We start from the raw sequence: 13,041 nt of genomic DNA, 5'->3' as shown, positions 1-13,041 counted from the left end.
GAGTGGGTGTGAGGAGGTATCTCACTGTTGTTTTGATTTGCATTTCCCTAATGATCAGTAATGTTTAGAATCTTTCCATGTGCCTATTGGCTATTTGTATATATTTTTTGGTTAAATATTTTCTCAAGTCTTCTTCCCATCTTTAATTAGGCTGTTTGTTTGTTTGTTTGTTTACTAGAGGCCCGGTGCATGAATTCATGCACCAGTGGGGTCCCTCGGCATGGCTGGTGATCGGGATTGATCGGGGCTATCTTGCCTAGTCCTGATTGGGGCCGATTGGAGCCAGGGAGGGACGTGGAAAAGTCCATCTAGCCCAGTCCCGATCCAGGCTGGCCGACAGGGAGGGACTGCGGGAGGTTGGCCAGCCGGGGAGGGATCACGGGAGGGCTCCAGGGTGTGTCCAACTGTCTCGCCCACTCCTGATCAGCTGGACCCCAGCAGCAAGCTAACCTATCAGTCAGAGCATCTGCCCCCTGGTGGTCAGTGTGTGTCATAGTGACTGGTGGAACGGTCAAACAAATGGTCAGACACTTAGCATATTATGCTTTTGTTATATAGGATTTATTTATTTTGCTTTTGAGTTTTAGGAGTTATCTAACATTTTAGATAGTAATTGCTTATCAGATATGTAATATGCAAATATTTTCCCATTCTTTAGGTTGCCTTTTCACTCTGTTAATAGTGTCTTTTTGGTATACAGTTTTTAAATTTTTATAAATTTCAATATGCATGGGGGTTTTTGTTACCTGGACTTTTGTATCCAAAAAAATCATTGTCAAAGCTAATGTCATGAAGGTTTTTCTTATGTTTTCTTTTGTTTAATTTAAATTCTTTATTTTTTAAAGTATTACATAAGTCTCCTTTTCCCCCCATTTACCTCTCCCTGGCTGCCCCCACTCCCCCCCCCAGAACATGCCCTCACCCTTCACTGTCTGTATCCATTGGTTATGCTCATATACATGCATATAAGTCCATTGGTTGATCTCTTACCCCCTCACCCCTTCTCTCAAAGGTTGGACAGTCTGTTCAATTCTTCTATGACTCTGGCTCTATTTTTGTTCATCAGTTTATGTTGTTCAATATATTCCACAAATGAGTGAGATCATGTGATATTTATCTTACTGTGACTGGCTTACTTCGCTTAGCATAATGTTTTCCAGTTCCATTCATGGTAAGGATTCCTTCTTTTTTACAGCAGCATAGTACTCCATTGTGTAGATGTACCACCGTTTTTTCATCCACTCATCCATTCAGATATTTTTATTCTTCCTGCTTGAGTTTTGGAAGCTTGTATTTTTGTATGAATATGTCCATTTCTTCGTGGTTGTCCAGTTTGTTGGAGTAGCGTTGTTCGTAGTATTTTTTACAATCCTTTGTATATCTGTGCGGTCAGTTGGTACCACACCTCTTTCATTTCTCATTTCTATGAACATAGGGGTACATATATCCTTTCTGATTGGTGTTTCTGTTTTCTTGTGGTATATTCCTAGAAGTGGGATTACTGGGTCAAATGGTAGTTCCATTTTTAATTTTTGAGGAAATGCTATACTGTTTTCCACAGTGGCTGCACCAGTATGCATTCCCACCAGCAGTGCACGAGGGTTCCCTTTTGTGCGCATCCTCACCAGCACTTGTCATTTGTTGATTTGTGGATGATAGACATTCTGACAGGTGTGACCTCATTGTCGTTTTGATTTGCATCTCTCAGATGATTAGTGACTTTGAGCATGTTTTCATATGTCTCTTGGCCTTCTGTTTGTCCTCTTTCAAAAAGTATCTATTTAGGTCCTTTGCCCACTTTTTTATTAGATTGTTTATCTTTCTTTTGTTAAGTTGTATAAGTTCTCTGTAAATGCTGGAGATGAAACCCTTATCGGATAAAACATTGGCAAATATGTTCTCCCATGAAGTGGGCTTTATTGTTATTTTGTTGATGGTTTCTTTTGCTGTGAAAAAGCTTTTTTATTTTGATGTAGTCTCATTTGTTTATTTTCTGTTTAGTTTCCATTTCCCTAGGAGCTGTATCAGTAAAGGTATTGCTTCAACAAATGTCTGCTATTTTGTTGCCTATGGCTTCTTCTAAGATTTTTATGGTTTCCCATCTTACATTTAAGTCCTTTATCCAATTTTAGTTTATTTTTGTGTATGGTGTAAGTTGGTGGTCTAGTTTCATTATTTTTTGCATGTGTCTGTCCAATTTTCCAAACACCATTTATTGAAGAGACTGTCTTGACTCCATTGTATGATCTTGCTTCCTTTGTCAAATATTAATTGAGCATAGTGGTTTGGGTTGATTTCTGGGTTCTCTGTTCTATTTCATTGGTCTATATGTCTGTTTTTGTGCCAGAACCAGGCAGTTTTGAGAACAGTGGCTTTGTAATACAGCGTGATATCTGTTATTCAGATCCCTCTGACTTTGTTCTTCTTTCTCAGGATTGCTGCAGCTATTCTGGGTCTTTTTATATTCCAGATGAATTTTTGGAGAGTTTGTTCTAGGTCTATGAAATATGCCATTGGTATTTTAATGGGGATTGCATTGAATCTATAGATTGCTTTGGGTAGTATGGACATTTTAATGATGTTGATTCTACCAATCCATGAACATGGTATGTTCTTCCATCTGTTTATGTCTTCCTTTATCTCTTTTTTCAATGTCCTGTAGTTTTCTAAGTATAGGTCTTTTACCTCCTAAGTTAATTTTTTTCCTAGGTATCTTAATTTTTTTGGTGCGATGGTAAATGGGATTTTTTTAAATCTCTTTCTGTAAGTTCATTATTGGTGTATAAAAATGCCATAGGTTTCTTTGCATTAATTTTGTATCCTGCTACATTGCCGAATTCCTTTATTAAGTCTAATAATTTTTGATGGAGTCTTTAGGATTTTCTATGTACAGTATCATGTCATCTGTGAATAATGACAATTTTATTCCTTCTTTTCCAATTTGGTGCCTTTCATTTCTACTTCTTCTCTTACTGCTGTGGCTAACAATTCCAGTACTATATTGAACAAGAGTGGTGAAAGCAGCCATCCCTGTCTTGTTCCTGTTCTTAGGGGAAATGGTTTTAGTTTTTGCCCATTGAGTATGATGTTGGCTGTAGGTTTGTCATATAAGGCTTTTATTATGTTGAGGTATTATCCCTCTATTCCCACTTTGCTGAGCGTTTTTATTAGAAAAGGATGTGAACTTTTTCAAATGCCTTTTATGCATCAATTGATATGATTATGTGATTTTTGTCTCTCAATTTGTTTATGTGATATAACATTTATTGATTTGGGGATAATGTAGCAGCCTTGCATCCCTGGAAAAATCCCACTTGGTCATGGTGTACAATATTTCTAATGTAATGCTGGATCCAGTTTGCTAGAATTTTGTTGAGGATTTTGACATCTATGTTCATGAGGGATATTGGCCTGTAATTCTCTTTCTTTGTAGTGTCTTTTTCTGGTTTGGGGATTAGGGTAATGCTGGCTTCATAGAAAAAGCTTGGAAGTGTGCCTTCCTCTTGGATTTTTTGGAATAATTTGAGAAGGATTGGTTTTATTTCTTCTTGAATGTTTGGTAAAACTTCCCTTTAAAGCCATCTGGTTCAGGGCTTTTGTATACTGGAAGCTTTTTGATTACTGTTTCAATTTCATCAGTAGTTATCGGCCTATTCAGATATTTTTATTCTTCCTGCTTGAGTTTTGGAAGCTTGTATTTTTGTATGAATATGTCCATTTCTTCGTGGTTGTCCAGTTTGTTGGAGTAGCGTTGTTCGTAGTATTTTTTACAATCCTTTGTATATCTGTGCGGTCAGTTGGTACCACACCTCTTTCATTTCTCATTTTGTTTATTTGGGTCCTCTGTCTTTTTTTCTTGGTGAGCCTGGCTAGAGGTTCATCAATCTTGTTTATCCTTTCTAAGAATTAGCTCTTGGTTTCATTGATCTTTTGTATTTTTTTGTCTCTGTGTCGTTTATTTCGTGATCATGGTATCTCCCCTGCCAGGTAAGTATATGTGTCGTTTATTTCTGCTCTGATCTTTATTATTTCATTCCTTCAGGTTACTGTGGGCTTTTCTTGTTGCTCTTTCTAATTCTTTAAGTTGAAAGGTTAGATAATTTATTACCATTTTTTCTTGTTTTATTTTGTTTTGTTTTGTTTTGTTTTGGGTAGGTCTTTAGAACTATGAATTTCCCTCTTAGGACTGCTTTCATGGTGTCCCATAGATTTTGGATTGTTGTGTTTTCATTGTCGTTTGTATCCAGGATGCTTTTTATTTCTTCTTTTATCTCTTTGGTAACCCAATCATTGTTTAATAGCATTCTATTTAGCCTCCAAGTTTGATTTTTTCATTCTTTTTATAGTAGTTGATTTCTAATTTTATGCCATTGTGGCTTGAGAAGATGCTTGATATGATTTCTATCTTCTTGAATTTGAAGAGACTTTGCCTGTGTCCTAATATGTGGTCTATCTTTAAAAATGTCCTGTGTGCACTTGAGAATAATGTATATTCTGTGGCTTTGGGGTGAAATGTTCTGAAGTTGTCAATTAAGTCCATCTGATCTAGTGAGTAATTTAGGATTGCTGTTTCTTTCCTGTTTTTTTTCCCAATTTTTTTCTTTATTGATTAAGGTATTACATATGTGTCCTTAAGGCTCCATTGTCTCCCCACCTGCTACTCATGCCCTCACCCCCTTGGTGTCTGTGTCCATTAGTTAGGCTAATATGCATGCCTACAAGTCCTTTGGTGGATCTCTCCCCCTTAGATCCACCCTCCTCTACATTCTTTCTGAGGTTTTTTGATCTGATCAATGCTTCTCTGTCTCTGGATCTGTTTTTGTTCATCAGTTTATGTTGTTCATTATATTCCATTAATGAGTGAGATCATGTGATATTTATCTTTCTCTGACTGGCTTATTTCACTTAGCATAATGCTCTTCAGTTCTATCCATGATGTTGCAAATGGTAAGAATTCCTTCTTTTTTACCACAGCATAGTATTCCATTTTGTAGATGTACCACAGTTTTTTAACCCACTCATCTACCCATGGGCATTTAGGCTGTTTCCAAATCTTAGCTAAGGTAAATTGTGCTGCTCTGAACATAGGGGTGCATATATCCTATCTGATTGGCGTTTCTAGTTTCTTGGGATATATTCTTAGAAGTAGGATCACTGGGTCAAATGGGAGTTCCATTTTTATTTTTGGGGGGAAACTCCATACTGTTCTCCACAGTGACTGCAGCAGTCTGCATTCCCACCAGCAGTGCACAAAGGTTCCTTTTTCTCCGCATCCTTGCCAGCACTTTTCATTTGTTGATTTGTTAATGATAGCCATTCTGACAGGTGTAAGATGATGCCTCATTGTTGTTTTGATTTGCAACTCTCAGATGATTAGTTACTTTGAGCATATTTTCATATGTCTCTTGGCCTTCCTTATGTCCTCTTTAGAAAAGTATCTATTTAGGTCCGATGTCTATTTTTTTTGATTGGGTTGTTTATCTTCATTTTGTTAAGTTGTATGAATTCCCTGTAAATGTTGGAGATTAAACTCTTATCAGAGATAACATTGGCAAATATGTTCTCTCCTGCAGTGGGATTTCTTATTGTTTTGTTGATGGTTTCTTTTGCTGTGAAAAGCTTTTTATTTTGATGTAGTCCCATTTGTTTATTTTCTATTTAGTTTCCATTGCCCTAGGGGCTGTATCGGTGAAGATATTGCTTCGGCATATGTCTGAGATTTTGCTGCCTGTGTAATCCTCTGGTATTTTTATGGTTTCCCATCTTATGTTTAAGTCCTTTATAAATTTTTAGTTTATTTTTGTGTATGGTGTAAGTTGGTGGTCTAGTTTCATTTTTTGCATGTATCTGTCCAATTTTACCAACACCATTTATTGAAAAGACTGTCTTGACTCCATTGTACGTTCTTACCTCCTTTTCATTCCTGATTTTTGGTTTAGAGGATATATCCAGTGGTGTTGGTGGGGTATTAAAGTCCCTACTGTGATTTTATTGTTGTAAATCTCACCCTTGATATCTTCCAGAAGTTGTTTTATGTATGTGAGTACTCCTGTATTGGGTGCATGTATGTTTACCAGAGTTATATCCTCTTGTTGAATCGCTCCCTTTAGTTTTATGAAGTGGTCCTCCTTATCTCTTGTTATGGCTTTTACTTTGAGGTCTATTTTGTCAGATATTAGTATTGCAACCCCAGCTTTTTTCACTTTTCCATTTGAGTGAAAAAAAATTTTCATTTCTTTACTATCAATCTGTGTGAATCCTTTTTTCTGAGGTGGGTCTCTTGCAGACAGCATATATATGGGTCATCTTTTCTTATCCATTCAGCTACCCTATTTCTTTTGATTGGAGCCTATCCATTTACTAATGTTATTATTGATAAGTACTTGTTTGTCACCTTTTTTATTCTTTATGTTTGTATTCCTTCTTGCCTTTCTGTTTCTTCTTTTTACAGCAGTCCCTTTAGCATTTCTTGCTTTGCTAGCTTGGTGGCAATAAACTCCCTTTTTTATCTGTGAAGCTCCTGATTCCACCTTCAACTTTGAATGAAAACCTTGCTGGGTATAGTATTCTTGGATTCAGTTCCTTGCTTTGCATCACTTTGTATATTTCATTCCATTCCCTTCTGGCCTATTGTGTTTCTGTTGAGAAATTAGTTGATATTCTAATGACAGATCCCTTGTAGGTAACTTTCTATCTCTCTCTCACTGGCAGCCTGTAAGATTCTTACTTTGTCTTTGATGTTTGCCAATTTAATTATGTGTCTTGGTGTTGGTCTTTTAGGGTCCATCTTGTTTGGGACTCTGTGTGCTTCTTGGACTTGCGTGTTTTTTTCTTGCCAGCATCAGGGAAGTTTTCTGTCATTATTTCTTTAAATAGGTTTTCTACTCCTTGCTCCTCTTCCTCTCCTCCTGATACCCTTTATATGCAGATGTTGTTTCATTTTGTGTTGTCCCACAGCTTCCTTAGGTTCTCCTCCTTCTTTTTAAGTTTTCTTTCCAGTTGCTGCTGTGTTTGTGTGTTTTTTCCTACCTTGTCTTCTAGCTCGTTGATGCGGTCCTCAGCCTCTTCTAGTCTACTATTTAAGCCTTCCATTGTGTTCTTTATTGCAGCTATGTCATTCTTCATTTCCTCTTGGTACCTTTTCATGTTGGTGACATTCTCATTCAGCTCCTTATAATTCTCATTGAGTTGTGTGTATTTGTCATCCAGCTCTTTGAGGATCCTTATAAACATTACTCTGAATTCTTTCTCTAACATGTTACTTGCCTCCATTTCATTTAATTCCCTTTCTGGTGATTACTCTTTTTTTTGCTTTAGGAATTGGTTGTTTTTTTTTTGTCTCCCCATTTTTTGCTGTAATGTTTTAATTGTTTCTGTGACTTAGATCCAACTGCTTTGCTACCCAGGTTGTTGGGGGTGGTGGTGCTAGTGGTGTGATCTCTCAGGTATGTGGGGCTTTGTGATCCAGTAGAGCTCCCTCCTTGAGCTATTTGGGTTCTCTTGATGTAGTTGGATCTTTAGTGTTAGTTTCATATTTGTGGATGAAGTCTTGTCACAGATTGTCAATGTTACTGACCCCCGGTTTCGTGGCACAAGCTGTTTTGGATGTGATCATGGTTCCGGCTTTTGTGCAATGGTTGTCTGAGGTATCACTGGTATGTGCTCACTGTGGGTTCCCAGAGTAAATGGCCTTGGAGGAAGGTGTCTTGGGGCCTGAGGCTCAGGTACTGTGACTTTGGCCCATGTGCTGTGACTCTTCCTGGATTAGCATCACTCTCCCTCACCATGAGGGGATTGGAGCCTGTAACAGTGGGGGCCTGGGTCTTTTAGTCTGTGATTGAGGCAGAGGGACTCTGGCCAAAGTGATTTCCCTATCTGAATCAAGAGGGCATTCAGGATCCAGCAGCTGGTGATGTGGGAATCTCAGAGTCTATGGCTGAAACAATGTGACCTTTTCCAGGGAGGTAAGTCCTCAGCAACTCACCAAGCTGTCCAGAAGTAGATAGCTGGGAGGGGGATGTTGTGGATCCTGGTGAGGGAATCGTGCACCCTTGGTTGGAGAGGCACATGTTCAGTGGCAGCACACAGAGGGGCCCAGGAGCCATTTGCAAGGGGGGTGTCCTTGGGGGACCCACAAGCTGGATCAGAGCAATTGTGGTGTGCCACCAGCCCTGTGGAGGGAGAAATCCCAGTTTCTGCTTTAGGGGATGTATGCCTTTGGTTGGATACACATGCCAAATGACTGCTTACAGAGGCGCCCAGGGGCTGTCTGTTGGGACAGTGGGCTCAGAAGGCCTTTGTGCTAGAGCAGTGATACCGTTGGGACTAGATGCCAGAAGCCAGGGTTCTGCAATGCGGCAGCTCAGAGAAGCACCTAGTGGCCGCCTGCCAGGGCAGTGGGCTTAGGAGGCTTGTGCACTGGATTAGTGCGACTGCAGTGACTGGAGGTCAGCAACTGAGGAGGGGGGAGTCCAAGTTTCTGATGACTGGACCTTGAGCCCTTGGTTGGATACGAGTGCACCTAGTGGCAGCTCACCAAGGCATCTGGGAGTTGCCTGCTTGGGCAGTAGCCTCAGGGAGCCTGTGTGCTGAAACCTCATGACTGCAGTGTCTGTGGGTAGGCAGCTGGGAAGGGGGAAGTCTGAATTTTTACTGCCAGGGCCGTGTGCCCTTATTTGGATATAAGTGCACCCATCCAGGGCTCAACGAGGCAGCCAGAAGTAGCCTATAGGAGCAGTGGGCTCAGTAAGCCTGCTTGTTGGAAAGGTGCAAATGCGGTGTCCTGAGTCAACGGCCTGGAAGGAGGATGTCCCAATTTTTGCTGCCTTGCACCCTTAGTTGAAATTGCACTTGCCCATCAGGGGCTCACAGAGGCACCCCGGAGCTGTCTGTTGGGGTAGTGTGGCTCAGGAGACCTGCACACCAGAAAGGCACCACTGCGGTGTCCAGAGGTTGGCAGCTGTGGAGTGGGAAGACTCAGTTTTTGCTGATGGGGCCTTGCACCCTTGGTTGCATTTGCATGCGCCCAGTGATGGCTCACAGAGTCACCCGGGAGCTTTTTCCAGGCCAGCACACTCAGAGGGGCCCTTGCACTGAAGCCACATGACTGAGGTGTCTGTGGGCAAGCAGCCAGAAGGGGGGGGGTCTGAATTTCTATTGCCTGGGGCTGTGCATCCTTGTTTGGATAGGAGTGCACCCAGCGACGACTCACAGAGGCACCCAAGAGCCACCTTGGGGTAGTGGGCTCAGTAGGCTTGTGTGCTGGAAAAGCACAACTGTGCTGTCTGGAGGTCAGCAGCTGTGGAGTGGGAAGGCTCAGTTTCTGCTGCCGGGTGTTGGAAACTTGGTTGGCTCACAGAGGCTCCCAGGTGCCATTTGTCAGGGCGGTGCACTCAGAGAGGCCCTTGTGCTGAAAGTGAATGTCCAAGGTGTCTGTAGGCAGGCAGCTAGGAGTGGGGGAATTCAGAATTTCTACTGCTGGGGCCTTGCGCCCTTGGTTGGATTCATGCCTGCTCAGTGGCAGCTCACAGAGGCACCTGGGTCCATTTGCCAGGGCAGCACACTCACGTACTCAGAGGGGCCCTGGTGCTGAAGCTGCATGACCGAAGTGTCTGTGGGCAGGCAGCCTGGAAGGGGGAATGCAGAATTTCTACTGCAGGGGATATGCACCTTGTTTGGATAAGAGCATGCCCAGTGGGGGCTCATAGAGGCACCCAAGAGCCACCTTTGGGGCAGTGTGCTCAGGAGGCCTGCACACTGTAAAAGTGTGACTGGTACCAGAGGTCAGCAGCTGTGGAGTGGGATAACTCAGTTTTTGCTGCTGTGTGTTGCATCCTTGGTTGGATTTGCGCATGCCCAGGGGCAGCTCAGGAGGCACCCACAGTTCATTTGCCAGGGTGGTGCACTCATGCACTCAGAGGGGCCCTGGTGCTGAAGCTGCATGACTGAGGTGTCTGTGGGCAGGCAGTGGGGGAAGGAGAATTCAGAATTTCTATTGCCGGGGCTATGCGTCCTTGTTTAGATAAAAGCGTGCCCAGTGGGGGCTCAAATGGCACCAAAGAGAGGCCTGTGGGACAGTGGGCTCAGGAGGTGCAACTGAGTTGTCCAGTGGTCAGCAGCTGTGGAGGGGGGAAATTGCACTTACTACTGCTGGAGCCGTGTATCCTTGGAGGTGGATGTCCTAAGGTCTGCAGGTCTGCAGGTGGGACAGCAGGATTTTGGCAGAAGTGGCTGAAGGGTCACGGGCAGTGTCCAAGGCCAGTCTGGGTGGTGGTGCTGATGAGTTCCTAGAAAAGACTGCTCTCTCCTTCAAGATGGTGTGGGCTCCATGTCCAAGCCCCGCAGCTCGGGGAGTGCCCACAGTGGTGGTAGGTGCTCCCTGACCAGGAGAGCCTGGTCTGCCAGCCCCTGCTACTCCTGCCAGATTTAACTGTCCCTCACTCACACACACACACACCACACATCCACACTCTCTCTTTTCACCCTCTCATTCACTCACACCCTCTTCCTCACCTCTGTCCTGCCAGCCACCATCTTCTGGTACTTATTTATTGCCATTTTAATTCTGTATGCCTAGGTTTCTCTTTCTATTTCTTCTCATTATAGCAGCCCCTTTAGCATTTCTTGTAATGCAAATTGGTGGTAATGTACTCCCTTAGCCTTTGTTTTTTTTTTGTTTATTTGGTGTGTGTGTGTGTGTGTGTGTGTGTGTGTGTGTGTGTTTTGTCCATGAAGGTCTTTATTTCACTGTGTATTTTGAATGATAGCCTTGCTGGATATAGTAATCTTGGTTTCAGATCCTTTGCTTCCCATTATCTTATCCCATTATCTCTGGCCTGTAGAGATTCTGATGAGAAATAAGGTGTCAGCCTTATGGGAGCTCCTTTGCAGTAACAGCATGCTTTTCTCTCCCTGCCTTTAAGATTCTCTCTTTGTCTTTAATTTTTGGCATTTTAATTATGATGTGTCTGAGAGTGGAGCTGTTTGGTTTCATATTGCTTGGGGTTCTCTGTGCCTCCTGAATTGTGTGACCTTTTCCTTTAACAGGTTAGGAAAGTTTTCTGCCATTATTTCTTCAAACACATTCTCTATCCCATTCTCCCTTTCTGCCTCTTCTGGCACACCTGCTATTCAAATATTGTTACTTTTCACGTAGTCCCACAGCTCCCTTAAACTGTCCTCCTGTTTTTTAATTGTTTTTTTCCTCTGATTGAGTGATTTCTTTCAATCCTGTCTTCTAACTCACTGATTCGATCCTCATCTTCCCCTAATCTGTTGTGTATTCCTTCCAATGTGCTCTTTATTTGTGCTATGTCATTCTTTATTTCTGTTTTCATAGTTACTATATCTTTTCTCATGCTGTTGAGCATCTTTACCATCATTATTCTGAACTCTATATCAGATAAATTTCTATCTCCATTTTATTTTTCTCTTCTTCTGGAGAAATCTCTTGTTCTTTCATTTGTGGGGATTTTTCCTTATCTCCTCATTTTGGCTGCCTATCTAGTTGTGTGACTATGTATTAGGTAAATCTGCTCTGCCTCTCAATCTCTGGTGCAGGACAATGTCAAATACTATTTCTGACTAATTAGATCAGGCATAGACTCAAATCCTCCAGAGATGGCCTCTGCCTACAGACTGATAACATTTCATCTTGAATTGTCCTCAGGCAATCATCCACAAGTGTGGCAAGAGCTTTTTTTCTAACAGGGTGAGGCAATTGCTTCTGCCTAGTGGCTAATTGTTAGTCTCAGTCTCTTAATGGGTCTCAAAAACTCTGCACCATGGGGCAAGGTGTTTTCTAGTAAGGTGGGTCAGCTGTCTTCCCCCAAAGTAAAGCCACCTGTATAGCAATTGTCTGCATGAGGAAGATAACTTCCACAGCATGAGGGAATGACTCAGTACAGGAAACCGGGGTGTCTGCTGGAGTACAAGGTGAGTGGCTCCACAGGGAATTTTTTATGTGTTGGCCCTTTAACAGGGTGCCTGAATTTTCAGCCTTGTCTCCTTGGCAGACACCGGGTTACCCCACTGCTTTTCACAACCAGATATTATGTGGATACCCTTCTCAGTTCTGGTGCTCTCTTCTGGGGGGCCCCTGCTTGGGTATTAGACTCCAGAGTTCTCATTGGCAACCCCCCCCCCCCACACACACACAGCTGAGATATCTCTCTGGAACTTCAGTTTCTGTCTGTGGGAGCCTGTCCAGCCCTTTTGTGCCTCCGCTCCTCCTACCAGTCTCTATGTAGTTTCCACTTTCCATCCTCAGGTATTAGGGTTATCTCCAGTGAGTCTTCCATTAATTATTTGGGAAGTTTTTCTGTATTTTAGTTGCAATTCCAGTTTGGTCCTGGGAGCATGTCCATGCAGCATCCACTTACTCTGTTGCCATTTTTAATTTCAGAAATTCCTAACTTTATAGTCTCTATTCCTAATCAGTCATTTAAATTTGAGGTCAATTTGAGCTGCAGTTTCCTCATCTGTAAAATGAAGATATCCCCTGCCCTGTATAACTTAGAATAGTATTTGAAGATAAAATTGAGATAATGGGTATTAATGTTCTTTTTATTTCAGGTTTTAAAACTTTTTACTTGCATATTAAAAATTGTGCATTCTAATAATTAAAATAATTTTAACAAAAAATGGCATTCTGATTAAACTGTATTTTACAGCCTTTGTTTTTACTCTAGATTTCACTGTTGTCCCACCCAGCTCATTCCTTCACTGACATGCAAGTTCATTCCCTTCCCTACTAGCCAGGCAGGTAGATGGGAGAGGCAGGTGTGGCCTTCCTTGCCAGTAGTTCTCTGATGTGAAAAACGGCAGCACAGTCAATTAAACTGATCTAAGCTCTTTGCATCTTACAAAGTTAAACAGCTAAAAGAAGTAAAATAAGAAGGCAATGCTTGTGGAATTTACAGTGCATATTGGTGGTGCATGTCTCATTATCATTTGCCTGCTTGCTTCTCCAGTTCAATCATTTCTTTTGAAGGTAGTGGATTTTTCTCTTGTGTTTCTGTCTTCTTCACTTTGACAGTTGTT

The 13,041-nt window shown here is 41.9% G+C and overlaps 1 protein-coding gene across 3 annotated transcripts in view; it reads left to right on the top strand.

Annotated features, from left to right (window-relative positions):
- Nucleotides 1-13,041, top strand: part of HEPH (hephaestin) — a 92,926-nt gene that overhangs the window by 20,996 nt on the left and 58,889 nt on the right. The window lies entirely within an intron of this gene.

Source organism: Myotis brandtii, unplaced genomic scaffold, assembly GCF_000412655.1.
Source record: "Myotis brandtii unplaced genomic scaffold, ASM41265v1 scaffold480, whole genome shotgun sequence".
In the NCBI taxonomy this organism is placed as follows: Eukaryota; Metazoa; Chordata; class Mammalia; order Chiroptera; family Vespertilionidae; genus Myotis; species Myotis brandtii.
This window is presented reverse-complemented; position numbering and strand designations above follow the sequence as displayed.